General features: G+C 40.4%; 1 protein-coding gene across 1 annotated transcript in view; it reads right to left on the reverse strand.

The window, feature by feature from the left end:
- The window catches only part of LOC144495851 (exostosin-1-like), a 190,294-nt gene that overhangs the window by 91,949 nt on the left and 82,158 nt on the right, over positions 1-16,187 (reverse strand). The window lies entirely within an intron of this gene.

Genomic DNA, 16,187 nt, shown 5'->3' on the forward strand with positions numbered 1-16,187 from the left:
CCCAACTTTCAGCAGCAGAACCCCTAATGACCTCCCGGGAATATCACGGAACCCCAAACGTTCTCAATGTCGATGAAACTTTCTTTGCACCAAAAGAGATGCAAACACTAAAATCAAATCTAGACAAGTCTTTCTAGATATATTCCCACGGACACAGACCCCCCCCCCCCACTCCTCCCCCCTCACACACACACCTCCCCCTCCCATACTCACTCCCCACACTCACACAAGTCTGAGGTCATGTACCAACTGACTCAAGACCAGCTTCTTCCCTGCTGCCAGACTTTTGAATGGACCTACCTTGCATTAAGTTGATCCTTCTCTACACCCTATGACTTTAACATTACATTCTGCACTCTCTCGTTTCCTTCTCTATGAACAGTAAGCTTTGTCTGTATAGCGCGCAAACAATACTTTTCACTGTATGCTAATACATGTGACAATAATAAATCAAATCAAAAGGATAAACTTAGTATAACCATTTATGATTTACAAGCATTTCACATATGGAAAGGTTTCTGGCATGTGACGAAAGCAAATATGAGCGAAGAAGTGGTCACAGCGGTAAGGACAGGTAAAAGGAAATATATAATTGTATCAGAGTTGTTTTCATCTACTATACACAAGCATTCTGAACTTTGGAACTGGAGGAATGAAAACATAATTAGCTGATGACACCCAACTGAATCAAACTCTATGGACATCCATTAAAATATATTGATTTTAAATAATCAAGTATATTTGTAAATACCATACACCATCTTGACTGTGCTACTCACAGTAGAGTGGTTCAACCTTTTTTAAAAATGCAATATGTCTACGTAATTTCTCAAAACTGCTTGTGTCAAAACTTCTACATGCCTTCTGGGCAAGATTAATTACACTAGTTACACATTTAATTACATTCTATATTTAAATAATGACTTAAAATACCAGCTTTAGATATGAGCATTTAAGAACTCTATCCAAAAGCCAGTTTTCCCAAAGGTCCTATAAATGACAGTGCAATGTGTTAAGCGCATAAATCCAGTTAACATTGTGCAAACTGTGTTACACAGTGTACACAGTGGTACACTGTGGAATGGTGGAGAGGTTCTGCATTTCAAAGAAACAGCAAGCACTAAGCAATTAAGAACATTTGGCATGTACAACTGTGATCCAAATTGGATTTTGTATTTCATCGATCATATTTATTGCCAAGGACATATTTTGCCTGGAATATTAGTAAAACGTTTCAAAATGACTTCCTACCTTTGATAGATACTTTTAAATCTGCTTTAATTTTCACTTGAAGCTCAATTCTTGAAAAGGGAGCTATCAACTGGGAGAAGGTCTGCTGAATAATTAAGAACTGCATCAAGAAGATGGAAATGACCAGCCATGGTGTGACTGAGGAGTGGTATTTCAACCCCGATGTTTGCTTAGTTTCTTTATGAAAACACTTAAGAAATCCAGTCAATTGAGATTGGTTGTGGTGACATGATATAGCAGTAGCTTGTGACCATCAGCCACAGGATTTTGATCTTTGCTGTTCTGTAAGGAGAAATTTCTACATTCTGCTCTTTCATATAATATTCGCTCTATTTTCTATTTATAACCACAACATCTTTCCAAATCTCTGCCATGCCTGTGAAATCCAAATTCCACATGAGTCTATGTGTATGCTCGTGTTTGCTGCTGTTTTGGGTTCAAATCCATTACCTCCATCTTCCCTTCCTCCATTCCCATCCCTGGGTCCCGGTGAACACCTTCTCGATCACCCTTATGCTACTTTTAATTTCTCTCCTCAGCTACTTTACCTATTCCAAATCCCTGCCCAACCCATTACCTGCTTATTGCATTCCTACTCTCATACCATTATCCCAGGTTTAAACCTTGAGGGAAAGAGTTAACAAACCTGCATTTATAGAGAACTTTTCACAACCATAGGATGCCCCAAGTGCTTTACATGCAGTTAAGTACTTTTGAAGTATAGCCACTGCTGACATGCAGGAAACCTGGTAGCCAATTTGCCCCCAAAGGGGGTCACAAATAATTATGCGATTATGATCTGATTATCTATTTGTAATGTTAGTTAATGATCAATGTTGGTCAGGACACAGATCTCCTCTGTTCTTCTTCACACACTGCCATGGGAGTGTTAATATTCAAAATACAAGGCAGATCAATTTAACTTCTCACCCACCCCGGCAGCACAACAGTCCTTCAGTATTGCACTGGACTGTCAGCCTGGATTCTGTACTCTGGTTTCTAGCGTGATACTTGAAGCCATAACATTTCAGAATTCTCTGAAGTATTACTGGTTACCTCATGAATCCAATACTACAATTAATTAATTTGCAGTTTGTTTTTAAATAATGCCAGAGAGCAAAACTTGCATATACATAGCTGTAAAACACAGACATCCAGTGGTCATGAAACATGCTAAGTGCTTACACTGCTGTAAGATAGGAAACAGAGCAGCCAAGTTGTACACAACAAACTCTCATGAATAGTAACATGATATGACCTTTTGTGTAGTTGATTGAGATAAAAAATTTGGCCAGGACGCCAGAGGACTCCTTTCTCTTTTTAGAATTGGTGCTAGGAGAGCTTTTAAATCCATCCAAGCTGGCAGATAGGGCCTCAGCTTAATGTTGTATTTGAAAAACAGAACCTCCAACTGTGCAGCATTCACTCAGTACTGTACTGAAGTGTTGAATTATAAGCCAAGGCATTAGATTGTGATAATTGTAAATATAGTAATGGGATGGAGTTTCCTGATCAAATTTATGTCAAACAAAAAATAGGATTTGCATAGCATACTATTCTAGACAGGAACAGAAATGGGAAAGCTATCCAAGGCAACATTTTCTCAACTAAAAACTTTCCTGATTAATTCATTTCCACAACTTTAACCATGGATAATATAAAACTGCACATCATGTTAAAAAGAGATAGTCATATTTTGTAACACAAATCATTTGTGTAGATAATGGGAGGTAGTTTACTGATAAGCATAACATTCACAATTCCAAAGAATGAATAGATAAATAAATTGTCTTTTCAATTGTTTTGGAAATGGTCATTAGATAGCTTTGTTTTATTTATACTAGATATTCTGTGCCTTCCAACTAACTTTTTGAAAACACATTTACTTTGGACAAAATTACTTTTGCAAAAAATGAGCACATATTGCAACTTCTCCTGCAAGAAACATACAATGCTGTATTGGTCAAGTGTCAGCCTATCAGGAAGAATGGTGATGAAAACTAAGAGTTCAAGATGAGGAATTGGTGAGTCAAATAGAGCTGAATCACCATGAAGGGAAGGATAATTGGAAAATATAGAATCACCTTACCTCAAGTTATATAGCAAAAACAGAAGCAAATGACTTGACAATTAAATCATTTGAAAAGTAACAAACCATGAGTTTTAAAAATTCACTCAATTTGAGATTGTGTAAAAACACCAGAAAGAAATGCTATCCAGCCACTTAATAAAGAGAAAGATATTTGACCAACAATGCTGTTAAATTTACATACACCAGTTTTTGTAACATGATTTTATAATCGATGTATAGAATCCAAGATTATTTATTTGAAACAGGCTGCCCAACCTCATCAAAAAGCTCCTAAACAGGCTGTGTATCAGCAATTGAAAGAGAACAATGGGATTAACGTAACTAAGAACTGTCCACCTTGGAATTAAGATTTGTTGACACATGCAGACTCGTTTGATTGAACTCTTCTGTGATATTGTGCGTTAAACAGATGAACTAGCTATTTGGTGTACAATAGACCAAGGTTTTGTGATTTAAACTGAGGATATAATGTACAGTAACTCAGTACAAAAAAAAACAGCATTGGTGACAAAAATGTGTGACGTCAATATATCTAAGGTTGTGTTTATAACTACTCTTCATGAACACAACGCAGTGAGACTTAAAACAAGCCTACTGCTGTTAGCCAGCTTTACAGATAGCATTGCAAATAACAGCCTCAGCAACATGAAACAAGGAATATATTCTCCAGTTAATTCTCTCTAGGAGGTTAAATAACACACCCTTCAGCCACAACCTAACCATGAACTTGCGTCATTTTATCAGCATCATTACAGCAACTTATATTTGTAGAGCCCCTTTTATGCAATGAAATATTTCACAGCATTTAACGGGAGCATTACCAAATAAAGTATGACATGCAAAGAGATATTTTAGGTCTGATGACCAAAAGCGTGGTCAGAGAGGTAGGTTTTAAGAAGTCTCTTACAGGAGGAAAGTGGAAAGGCAAAGAGGTGCCAGAAAGGAATTCCAGAGCTTAGAGTCTAGGCAACTAAAGGCATGGAGACCAATGGTGGACAATAATGATTGGGACTGCACAAGAGGCCAGGATTAAAGTAGTACAGATATCTTGGAGGGCTGTGGGACTAGATGAAGCTACAAAGATGTTGAGGGTTAAAGAACATGGAGGAATTTGGAAGCATCATGGCAATAATACTGTCAAGCTTGCTTTATGCTGGAAAATAGAATGAAAGCTAATTAAAAGTCATTCTTGGAAACCAGCAGATTTTTAAAAATTGCAACTTATTTGCTGAGCTCCAACAGTTGAGTTTATTCTATGAAGGCTTAGTTGCGCATTCAGAACCACTCGGACAAGTAGATAACTCTCTCACGATATTTTACTGTATCAAACATGATTTTCTTTAAACTTAGTGACCAAAAACTGTGAGATATTGGTTATTCAAATTATTAGAAACCTGTGGAATTCTGCACCAATTTCAGCCTATTGAGAAAAGATCAGTGTAAAAAGACATGAATTTTCCACTAAAAAGGAAAATCTTCACTCTTTGCATTACCATAGTCTTCGTCCTAGATTTTTGAACATTTCCTTATACAAAAGTTACAATCCAGTTTTTCATGGCTCCAATACTCAACTGTGCTAAGTGCAATGTGGTCTAATTAGGTATTTCTTTTCAGTTTAGTATCTTCAAGTTTATGATATGGCAAATTCCAACTAGCATTCAAGGAGTAGCCTGAATAATGTCAATTACATTTTACATTTATTGTAAATAAGTTCTGGACTGAAGTTTATTGAACTGAACTGAATTTAGGTGCATTCGTTTTCAAAGTAGTATAGGGATAAACAGCAGGATATTCTTGTTGTGGTTTTTGGTACAAAAAGCACAAAATTACCTTGAATGCTTCAAAGCAAAAATGACCAGACTTTCAAAAGTTAATATGCAGAACCTGAAAATATGCTATAAACTATTAAAGTGTGTCATGCTCATGGAACTCATTAAAGTATGTGATTCAAACTGATGGGAAGACAAGCAAGAACTTGTATTTATATAGTATCTTTCATGACCTCAGGAAATTCCACAGCATTGCACATCCAATTAAGTGCTTTTGAAGTCTGTTCACTTTTGTAAAGAAGGGGAAATCAGCAGCCAATTTGTGCCAAGCTAGATTTCACGAACAGCAATGTGATAATGACTGGATAATCTGTTTCAATGCTGTTGGTTGGGGTATAACATTGCCTGTGGCAGAGAAGCCCCAGGCATTCCTCCTACAGAGTGGAAAGATGCAACTAGGGGAGTACTGCAGGGATCAGCTCTTGGTCTGCAATTGTTCACTATTTACATTAATGACCTGGAGAATGGAACACACTAACATTTCCCAATTTGCTGATGATACAAAGATAGGTGGAAGGGCAAGTTATGATGAGGGTATTGTGATTCTGCAACAGAATATAGTTGGATTGGGTGCTGGGCAAAAACCTGGCAAATGGAGTTTAATGTGGGGAAGTGTGAAGTCATGCACATTGGTAGGAGAAATCAAAAGGCAAATTTTCTTCTAAATGGAGAGAAACTGCAAGTGAGTGAGGTACAGAGGGACCTAGGTGTTCTAGTGTATGAATCACAAAAAGCTAGCAAGCAGGTCCATCAAGTAATTAAGGCAGCAAATGGCATTTTGGCCTTTATTGCAAAGAGGTTGGAGTTTAAAAATAGGGAGGTTTTATTGCAATTGTAGAGGGTGTTGGTGGGGCCTCACCTGGAATACTGTGTAGAACTTTGGTCCTCTTACCTTAAAAAATATATGGCAACATTGGAGGCAGTCCAAAGGAGATTCACCAGACTAATTCCTGGGATGTTAGAGTTGTCCAATCAAAGAGACTAAATAATCTGGACTGGTATTCCTTGGGAGCTTAGAAGAGTGAGGGGTGACCTTATTCAAACATACAAAATCCTGAGGGGACTGGACAGGGTAGATGGTGAGATTTAAAACCGGTCTAGGCAACTAAAGGCATGGAGACCAATGGTGGACAATTATAATTGGGACTGCACAAGAGGCCAGGATTAAAGGAGCACAGATACCTTGGAGGGGGATTAGATGAAGTTACAAAGATGTTGAGGGGTAAGAACATGGAGGAATTTGGAACCATCATGGCAATAATACAGTCAAGCTTGATTTATGCTGGAAAATAGAATGAAAGCTAATTAAAAGTGAGGAACATAGAAATTTCTTCTCGCAGAGGGTGGTGAATCGCTTGAATTCTCTGTTCCAGTAGTGGAGGCTGGATCATTAGAAGTATTTAAAGTGGAGGTGGATAAGTATTTGATAGATCAAGAAAATGGGGAATGGAGAAGTGGCACAGAACAGGAGTAGAGGCTGGCATAGATCAGCCATGATCATGTTGAATGGTGGGGCAGGCTTCAAGGGTCTGGTGGCCTACACCTGCTTCTGTTTCTTGTGTATTCTTGTGGACAGTGCTGCACCATTTTCTACATCACCCAAGAGGTGGCAGGGGCTAAATTCAATGTCTCAAGGACAGCACCTCCAACCATATAGCACACCTTCAGTATTGAATTGAAATGTCAAGGGGGAGAATTACAACCTAAAAAACATTGGCTGTTCTGGTTTGGGTGGAAGATTTAAATTATAAAATTCTGAATCGCAAACCCAACTGGACTCCAACCCATTCACCTCTGGTCCTAACGGGAAGGATGAAAGGAGGGTTAGAGGGCAGTGAGCTTTAAACTCACTCACTCAGGTGAGTTGGCATTTTAAAAATATTATAACAAGGCTGTGGGTCTCATTCGTATTCAACATTTTTAATTTAACGGTGGACAGAGATTTCTCAAGTCTTGGGTTAGATCCAGATCCACTACTGGAACAGCTACCTGATGGACAATCCATTCCATGCACCTACCCATGCGCAGCAGACTCACCCTATCCCTTCCCACCCTCCAATATCTTCAACCCTGCCAAAAACCAAATGCAGACTTTACTAGTCATGAAGCCTCCTCAAGACTGCTTCCCACCCAACTGAAAGACAAATCCAAAAGCCTGGTTGGCTTCTGGGCAGGGAACCAGTTGGTTAAAATTCTACAGCATGTGAAGGAACCCCAGTCCACAATCCCTGCATTCTAGCCTCCATCTGTGATTCCTGGTGGCCATGATGTGGAGATGCCGGCGTTGGACTGGGGTAAACACAGTAAGAGTTTTAACAACACCAGGTTAAAGTCCAACGGGTCTATTTGGTAGCAAATGCCATTAGCTTTCGGAGCGCTGCTCCTTCGTCAGATGGAGTGGATATCTGCTCTCAAATAGGGCATACAGAGACACAAAATCAAATTACAGAATACTGATTAGAATGCAAATCTCTACAGCCAACCAGGTCTTAAAGATACAGACAATGTGAGTGGAGGGAGCATTAAGTACAGGTTAAAGAGATGTGTATTGTCTCCAGACAGGACAGCCTGAGAGATTCTGCAAGTCCAGGAGGCAAGCTGTGGGGGTTACTGATAGCGTGACATAAACCCAAGATCCCGGTTTAGGCTGTCCTCGTGTGTGCAGAACTTGGCTATCAGTTTCTGCTCAGCGACTCTGTGCTGTCGTGTGTCGTGAAGGCTGCCATGGAGAACGCTTACCCGAAGATCAGAGGCTGAATGCCCGTGACACCTGAAGTACTCCCCAGCAGGAAGAGAACAGTCTTGCCTGGTGATTGTCAAGCGGTGTTTATTCATCCGTTGTCGTAGCATCTGCATGGTTTCCCCAATGTACCATGCCTCGGGACATTCTTTTCTGCAGCGTATCAGGTAGACAACGTTGGCCGAGTTGCAAGAGTAGGTACCGTGTACCTGGTAGATGGTGTTCTCATGTGAGATGATGGCATCCGTGTCAATGATCCGGCACGTCTTGCAGAGGTTGCTGTGGCAGGGTTGTGTGGCGTCGTGGTCACTGTTCTCCTGAAGGCTGGGTAGTTTGCTGCGGACAATGGTCTGTTTGAGGTCGTGCGGTTGTTTGAAGGCAAGAAGTGGGGGTGTGGGGATGGCCTTGGTGAGATGTTCGTCTTCATCAATGACACGTTGAAGGCTCCGGAGGAGATGCCGTAGCTTCTCCGCTCCGGGGAAGTACTGGACGACGAAGGGTACTCCGTCCACCGTGTCCCGTGTTTGTCTTCTGAGGAGGTCGGTGCGGTTTTTTGCTGTGGCTGGTGGTGTCAGCTAAGTTAAAATCCAGCTCCATGTTATGAAGTGGTTTTTGAATTCACAACTGCTAAACTGGACAAGAATGCTATCACTGAGCCACAGCTGACGTTTCTGGTTACATAAATCATTCAAAAAGTATTGAAAATCTGTAACAACAGTACCCTGTACATCGTATAAAACACATGTACCGGAGACTGTGATGCTATAACCAGCATTAAGCAGTTTTGGGCCATGTTTAAAAAAACCATGAACGGGTGGCTTTCAGAAATGAAGGGTGACACTGGATAGATCCAGCTTGTATGGCAAATAGCTACAATAATAGAAGATGAGCAGATGGCCAACTTCTAAGCCACGTTACAGTCAAGCAAAAAATCTAAGAATCACCTCTTAGGACAAAATGTAAATCCAAATTAGAGCAAATGTAATAACATATGGAATTGAGGGGAATGTAGCCACAGGTCTAGATACATGTGCTTTGGTTTGACATTTAATCTGATAACACTGGACCTCCTCTGCACTGGTTTCAAGTCAAGAAAAAAGTGACCGCAGTAAATAATATGCTGCCGCTGGTGAACTCCAGCATTCTTTCAGAACACTTATCTAAAAGATGTAACGTCTCATCCTGCATCTAGCACATATCCATAGAGGTGAGACGATGCAATTCATACTCAAAACTAAGACAAGAAAATTGTAATTGACTCAAATATTGTGTTATTATAGAATCCCTACAGTGCAGAAGGAGGCCCTTCGGCCCATCGAGTCTGCACCAACCACAACCCCACCCAGGCCCTATCCCTGTAACACCACATCTTTATCCTGTTAATCTCCCTGACACTAAGGGGCAACTTAGCATGGCCAATCAACCTAAAACACACATCTATTGGACTGTGGGAGGAAACTGGAGCACCCGGATGAAACCCACACTGACCACAGGGAGAACGTGCAGACTCCACAGTCACCCCAGGTTGGAATTGAATCCGGGTCCCTGGCGCTGAGGCAGCAGTTCTAACTACTATGCCACTGCGTGCCATGATTTTTTTCTTTAAAATGAAAAGATTATGAACTGTAGTTTGTAAACAATACAAATACTCCACTGACAAGGATTTTAAAAAGCTTCCAACCAGAAATCAGAACCCTCCAAATTTTTCAAGGTTATTTCAATATCCACTTTGCTTTCTAGTCCACCTTAATATACATCCTTAACAACTAAATTTGAAATAAAATAAATACATTAAAAATTACGCCTCACCCAGAAATGCTTCCTTTCTACATTTGAGCTCCTGGCACGAACTTTACTACCTCACCGTTTCCCAATTCTGCCCCATTATTGGAATGAACTGCCCTGAACCCCTTGCTAGTACTTCTAACACTCCATACATATGGAAGGTTGGATGTGGCTCTCAATACCCCTTTTGGAGCCTCTGAGCATGCATGCACTGTCACTCGGTGCCAGTCTGCACATACACATCATGGGCTTCATCTGTGTTTCAGTGAACTCTCAGGTAGAAAAAATGCTCCCGACCTCTACAGAATTAGTAATCAAACCGACAAAATTAGTAATCAAACCTGTCTATTGACTGGTTTCTGGATATTTAATAACAATCCCTGCAATTCTATTGGTCTACCCTGGGCTCCTTCCTTACACCCTTTTCGAACCAACATCACCCACCCATGCTCATTGATTTCAGAAATCAGTTCTCATCCTCCCTCCCCACCCAAACTCTGTAGCTTCAAGCTCTCAAGTGCTACATACCAGGCTGTCTGTGCAGTTACCACAAGCTGGTGTCAACTTTTCTCTAGGTTTGCATTCTTTCCCTGAACAAGTCAGGGATTCAAGCCACATTCCAGCAGCTGAGCAGATAACCCAGCTGATCTTTCAGTGAGGTCCTCAAGTGTTGTTGGATGTGGCATTAAGTTAAGGCCCCGGTCTTCCTGTTGAGGTGCACCAGAAAATCCTGTGGCACTAGAGCAGCATGGGAATTCTGACAATGTCCTGGTCAACAGTCATCCCTCAATCAAAACTAAGGCAGTTCATTCCAAAACAGAAAATTCTGGAAAATCTCAGGTCTGACAGCATCTGTGGGGAGAGAATAGAGCCAACATTTCAACTCTAGATGATCCTTTGTTAGCTCTGACGAAGGGTCATCTAGACTTGAAACATTCACTCTATTCTCTCCCCACAGATGCTGTCAGACTTGCTGAGATTTGCCAGCATTTTCTGTTTTTGTTTCACATTCCAGCATCTGCAGTATTTTGCTTTTATCTGACAGTTCATTTGCTTTGTGCAAAATGGTGGCAGTGGTTACCGTGTAACATTGCACTTCAAAAGTAATTCACTGGCTGCAAAATGCTTTGGAACACACTTGGAACACTGAAGGTGCCACATAAATTCTACTTTGTTCTTTCTGTAAGAATCACGTGTTATTGCATAACCTCTATTCCACATCCCAGCGTGAGACCAACCTTCAATGTTTTCAACTTCGGCTGCAGATGCAGATAATATAATGTCACAGTGATTAGAGAGGTCTGGGCTGGTTTGGGTACTGTTGTGTTACTTTCTCACATGGGGAAAGGCAAAGCAACCAAAGCCTGAGCTACCTGGATAATGAAAGAAATGGGAGTGTAAAATGAATCAGAAAAGGGGGGCATGGCACAGATCTCCAGTTGGCAATACATATGAAAAACAGGCTGAATATGTAGAATTCAGAGGGGAAGTAAGAAAGAGTGACAAAGAAGGAGTTTGAGGAGAGATTGAGCATAAAACAAAATCTGAAAGTTTTCTATCAGCAAATAAATGGGAAAAGGGTTGTAGGTGGACAGGGAGGATGATTAGAAACCAAAAGGACCTAGGCATAGAAGAAGGGGACACGACTTGAGGTGCTAAATGGGTACTTGTATCTGTCGTTATCAAAGAAGGCACTATTGAAGTCATAGTAAAAGAGGAAGTAGTTGAGATGCTGGTTGGGCTAGTAATTGATAGAGGTGGTATTATAAAAGTTTTCAATTATTTCAAGTTGATAAGTGACCAGGACCAGCTGGGGTGTATCAGAGAATGTTGAGGGGAGTAAAGGTGGACATTGCAGAGGTATTGGCCCTAATCTTTCAATTAGGCTTAGATACTTGGGCTGTGCCTAAGATCACTGGAGAATTGCAAATGTTACATTGTTTTTTGAAGAAGCACAAGGATAAACCCAGCACTAGGGCTGCACGGTGGCTAGCACTGCTGCCTCAGTGCCGGGGACCCAAGTTCAATTCCGGCCTCGGGTGACTGTGTGTGTAGTTTACAAGTTCTCCCTGTGCCTGTGTGGGTTTCCTCTCTCACTCCAAAGATGTGCAAGTTAGGTTGATTGGCCTGCTAAATTGCCCCGCTAAATTGCCCCTTGGTGTCAGGGGATTGGGCCTGGGCGTGATTCAATGGGTCGAATGGCCTCCTTCTGCGCTGTAGAGGTTTTATGAATACAGGACAGTCAGCCAGTTTAACTTCAGTGGTGGGAAAGCTTTTCGGAACAATAACCTGAGCAAAATTAACAGCAATTTGCACTAGTGTGGATTAATTAAAGAATGTCATCATGAATGTGTTAAAGGCAACTCAAGTTTAACTTGATTGAGTTTTGTGATCAGTTAACAAAATAGGGCTGAAGAAGATTGAAATCCATGGAATAAAAAAGCTGGGGCAGCATGGACACAGAGTTTGGTTTCCAGGCTGGAAGAAGGTTAAGTGTGGTTGCACAGGATTTGGTATTTGGGGCACTGCTTTTCCTGATAAACATTCATGACCAGAGCACAATATCAAAGTTTGCAGTTGACACAAAAATTGAACTGCGAGGGTAGCGACAAACTTCAAGAGGACAGAGACAGGTTGGTGGAATGGGTGGAAACATGGCAGATGAAACTCGATGTAGGGAGGCAGATGAAGTCTGATGTATAAAAGATAAGAGATACATTTTGGCAGGAAGAATGAGGTAAGGCAGTTAAAAAAAAAAATCACAATTCTAAAGGGGGAACAAGAACAGCAAGATCTCCGAGGGTACATCTGCACAAATTGCTGAAGATGGCAGGGCAGATTAAGAAAGTCAGCACAACAACTAGAGGCGTAGAGTACAAAAACAAGGAAGCTATGGTGAATCTTCATGAAACACTGGTTCAACCTCAACTGGAATATAGTGTCTAATTCTGGGTACTACTTTAGGGAGAATGTGATGGCATTAGGAAAAAAATGCAGTAAAAAGTTATGAAAAAGGGTTCTAGGGATTAAACACTTCAGCTACATGGATTGGGAAAGTCAGGGCTCTTCTCCTTAGAGAAGAGGTAGAGGAGATTTAATAGAGGTGTTATAAATTATTTGCGTGTCAACATAGAGGAGATAGTGAGAAACTGTTTCTATTGGCGGAAGGTATAGAACCAGAGGACACTGATTTAAAATGATTGACAAAAGTAGTAATGGTGACATGAGGGCAAATATTTTTATCCAGTGAGCAGTTGGATTCTGGAATGCATTGCCTGAGGGTGTGGAGTAGGAAATTCAATCCTGGTTTGTAAAAAGGAAATTGGATAAGCACCTGAAGAGAAAAAAGTTTTAGGAAAGACTGAAGTGGGATTGGCAGAGTTGCTCTTGCAGTGAGCCAGTATGGACATGGTGGACCAAATGGCCTCCCTCTGAGCTATAAACATTATATGATTATGAAGTTTAATGCTACCATTTTGCCTTACCGGAATTAAGAAAAATGCAGCACATATGCATTAAAATTCATGAGAATCAGGTGGATACCTTCAGAGATTTACAGAAGAAAAGGAAGACAAATAAAAAACAATTCATAAAGAGAAGAGAAAAAGGAAGACAGAATATGAATGTGAAATAAAAACAATGCAGTGATGGTGGTGGGATGGGGAAAGGAGAGTGAAATAACACACAACATAAACACTGGAAGGAAGACCCATCGAGTCTGCACCAACTCTCCGAAGAGCATCTTACCTGGAGGACACGCACTTAGACACAGGGAAAACATGCAAACTCCACACAGATGGTCACCCAAGGCCAGAATTGAACCTGGGTGCTATGAGACAGCAGTGCTAATTGACGTAACAGAATGTGGAATTCACTACTTCGAAGTAGCTGATGCAAATTGTATGGCCATTTAAGGGTAAGTTAGGTCAGTAAGTGAGGGGTGCATAAACGCCAGCACAGACCTGGTGGGCTGAATAGCCTGCTTTCTGCAAAATTCTGAGTAATATTTTTGTCCCTGGGTACCACAAGACATTATATAAACATTATAGAGAACTATATGTTCCAACTCAACTGAATTTGCCAGTACGCTGGTACAAAAATGACAAGACACAGGTCTCTTTTAGACCTTTGTTCTAAACATACAGCAAATCAATTGCTATGGGCTGACCATTACATGCTACTTATTGCTAAGCGACAACCACTTGTCCCCTATATGACCGGGTGCTTGGAATGTCAATACCTGTATTGTTAGGTCTAATCGCTGACAATTACATGTGTGGTGAAACACCACAATCAGTTGCAGTAGGATGACAAAACCTGTAATAAATGTCAAAGCATTCAACAGCCTGACATTATCACAGTGGGAGCACTTGCTCTAACTTTTTGACCAAAGAAACCACATTCACAGTACAATCAAAGCAATTGTGGTTACAATGAAATAAAAGAAAAGGCGCTGGAGGCTCTTACAGCAACCAAAGATACATCCACAGAAGGTGCCATGTGGCTTTCTACTCAGACCAGGCATTACAGTGGGCTGCTTATCAATAGATTATTTAGTAATGAACTGGTTAAAAGTTCCACACACCATCGTGAAACATCAATGACTAATGCAGTCATATCAGTGTACATCATGAGTGAAAGTGGCTGCAGGCAATAAGTTAATAATTCCAGGTGCACTGCCTGTGCACTGAAGCAGAACATACCTTTCATTCCATGCCAAGTATTTATTGTGTTCAAAAAGAAAAATGAAGCTGACTGAAATAGGCAATATTTTTCTTTCTCCAACTGGTAAAATGTAAACGCAGCTCAATAATATGGCAGAGGAGGCAAAGAGGTAGAAAACTCAGGACATGAGAAACAGATTCCAGAAAGAGTGGGGAGGGACAAAGGCAGCAGAGTAAAAAGTGCAGAAAGTGTGTCTCTGGGGCAGGAGTAAATGCAGTAAGAAGTTTAACAACACCAGGTTTAAGTCCAACAGGTTTATTTGGTAGCATTTTGCTACCAAATAAACCTGTTGGACTTTAACCTGTTGTTGTTAAACTTCTTACTGTGTTTACCCCAGTCCAACACCGGCATCTCCACAGCAGGAGTAAATGAACAGTGAGAAAAGAGCAAACCTCAATGTGGCAGGGCAATGGAACAATACTAAGAATTACTTTATAGGTTAACATGAAGATGATAATGCGTTTTATGCAGAGTTTAGTAACCAATCGATCTGATTTGGCAATATTGTTTCAATACTGGCCAGGAAAATGGGAGAACACTGCCATAGAATTTTCTCCATTCACTTGTATGTCTCACCAAAAAGCAGCATTTCCACACTGAGTTTAAGTGTTGATCTGAATTATGTGCTGAATGTCGTCATATGAGGCTTAAATCAACCACCTTCTGATACGGGCAAGAGGTGCTACAAAACTAACAAGAGAAAAATAAAGAAATGACAAGCTGAAAATAGTTCTGAGTAATAATTTTTCCATTCCACTCAAGTACAAGATGAATAAGTATGAACAAGGACAAAGTAACTTGGTTACAAATACACAAATCTACTTTGCCACCTGAGAAAATAATATTTCTGGACTTAACTAAGTTATAAATCACCGTTCTCCCACTCTTCAAATTCTTGTGCCATATTATTTCTCACCAAACAGGATGGATTCTTCCAGACAAATGAGATTAGAGTTCAATCAATTTTTGTACCACCAAGCGACTAAATGTACAATGATGAAGTGAAAAAAGCATTGGTTAATTGAAAAACAGGAAACGGTGGCAAGGAAGTAACTTTTACAACTGCAAACCTAATTCATGGCACCACGATCTGGAAGCACTGTTGGCAGATTTATTAGTAGTTGTGGCAATACACTTGCAATAAATGTGTTGTAAAATGAACTTAACATTTGAGATAATAGGGGGTGAAAGGAAATTTAAAAAATGACCGCAACCAAATTTGACCCTTTCACAATCCACCCAAATTAAGTACACCTAGGGTGTAATAAATGATAGCAAGTTTCCAAAAAATGTTATTTGCTAGATATTTAAAAACCTGTACTGTTATATCCAACTCCCCATACCCGGTGTTGGTTTTAAAGCTAATCTGCCTTGGTAGCCAGGTTTAGTGCTGCAAATATTTCCTGAATTCAAACCAACAAGCTGTATTTATGATGCTCTCATTGAACTTAACCTCATTTTGTTTCCCATTTTTGTGTCAGGCAAATATTTTACACAATTTGTTCAACTGCTTCCGTTTTACACTATTCTCATTCACAGAACGGCATGAGTGTTCATTATGAAGGTTGCAGTTGAATCAAATGCACACAGCAGCACTAGAAATGAAATTTCAGTAATCATCAGCCCCATCCCCATGCCAACTTTTGCTGCAAGTTCGTCCAATTTTCACACGGGAGACCGGGGTTCAATTCCCCAACAAGAGAAGCTTAGTTTTCATTGTCATTCATTGGAAGTAGACTTTCCGGTTGGAAATTCGCTGATATGT

The sequence above is a fragment of the Mustelus asterias genome, chromosome 7 (assembly GCF_964213995.1).
Source record: "Mustelus asterias chromosome 7, sMusAst1.hap1.1, whole genome shotgun sequence".
Lineage (NCBI taxonomy): Eukaryota > Metazoa > Chordata > Chondrichthyes > Carcharhiniformes > Triakidae > Mustelus > Mustelus asterias.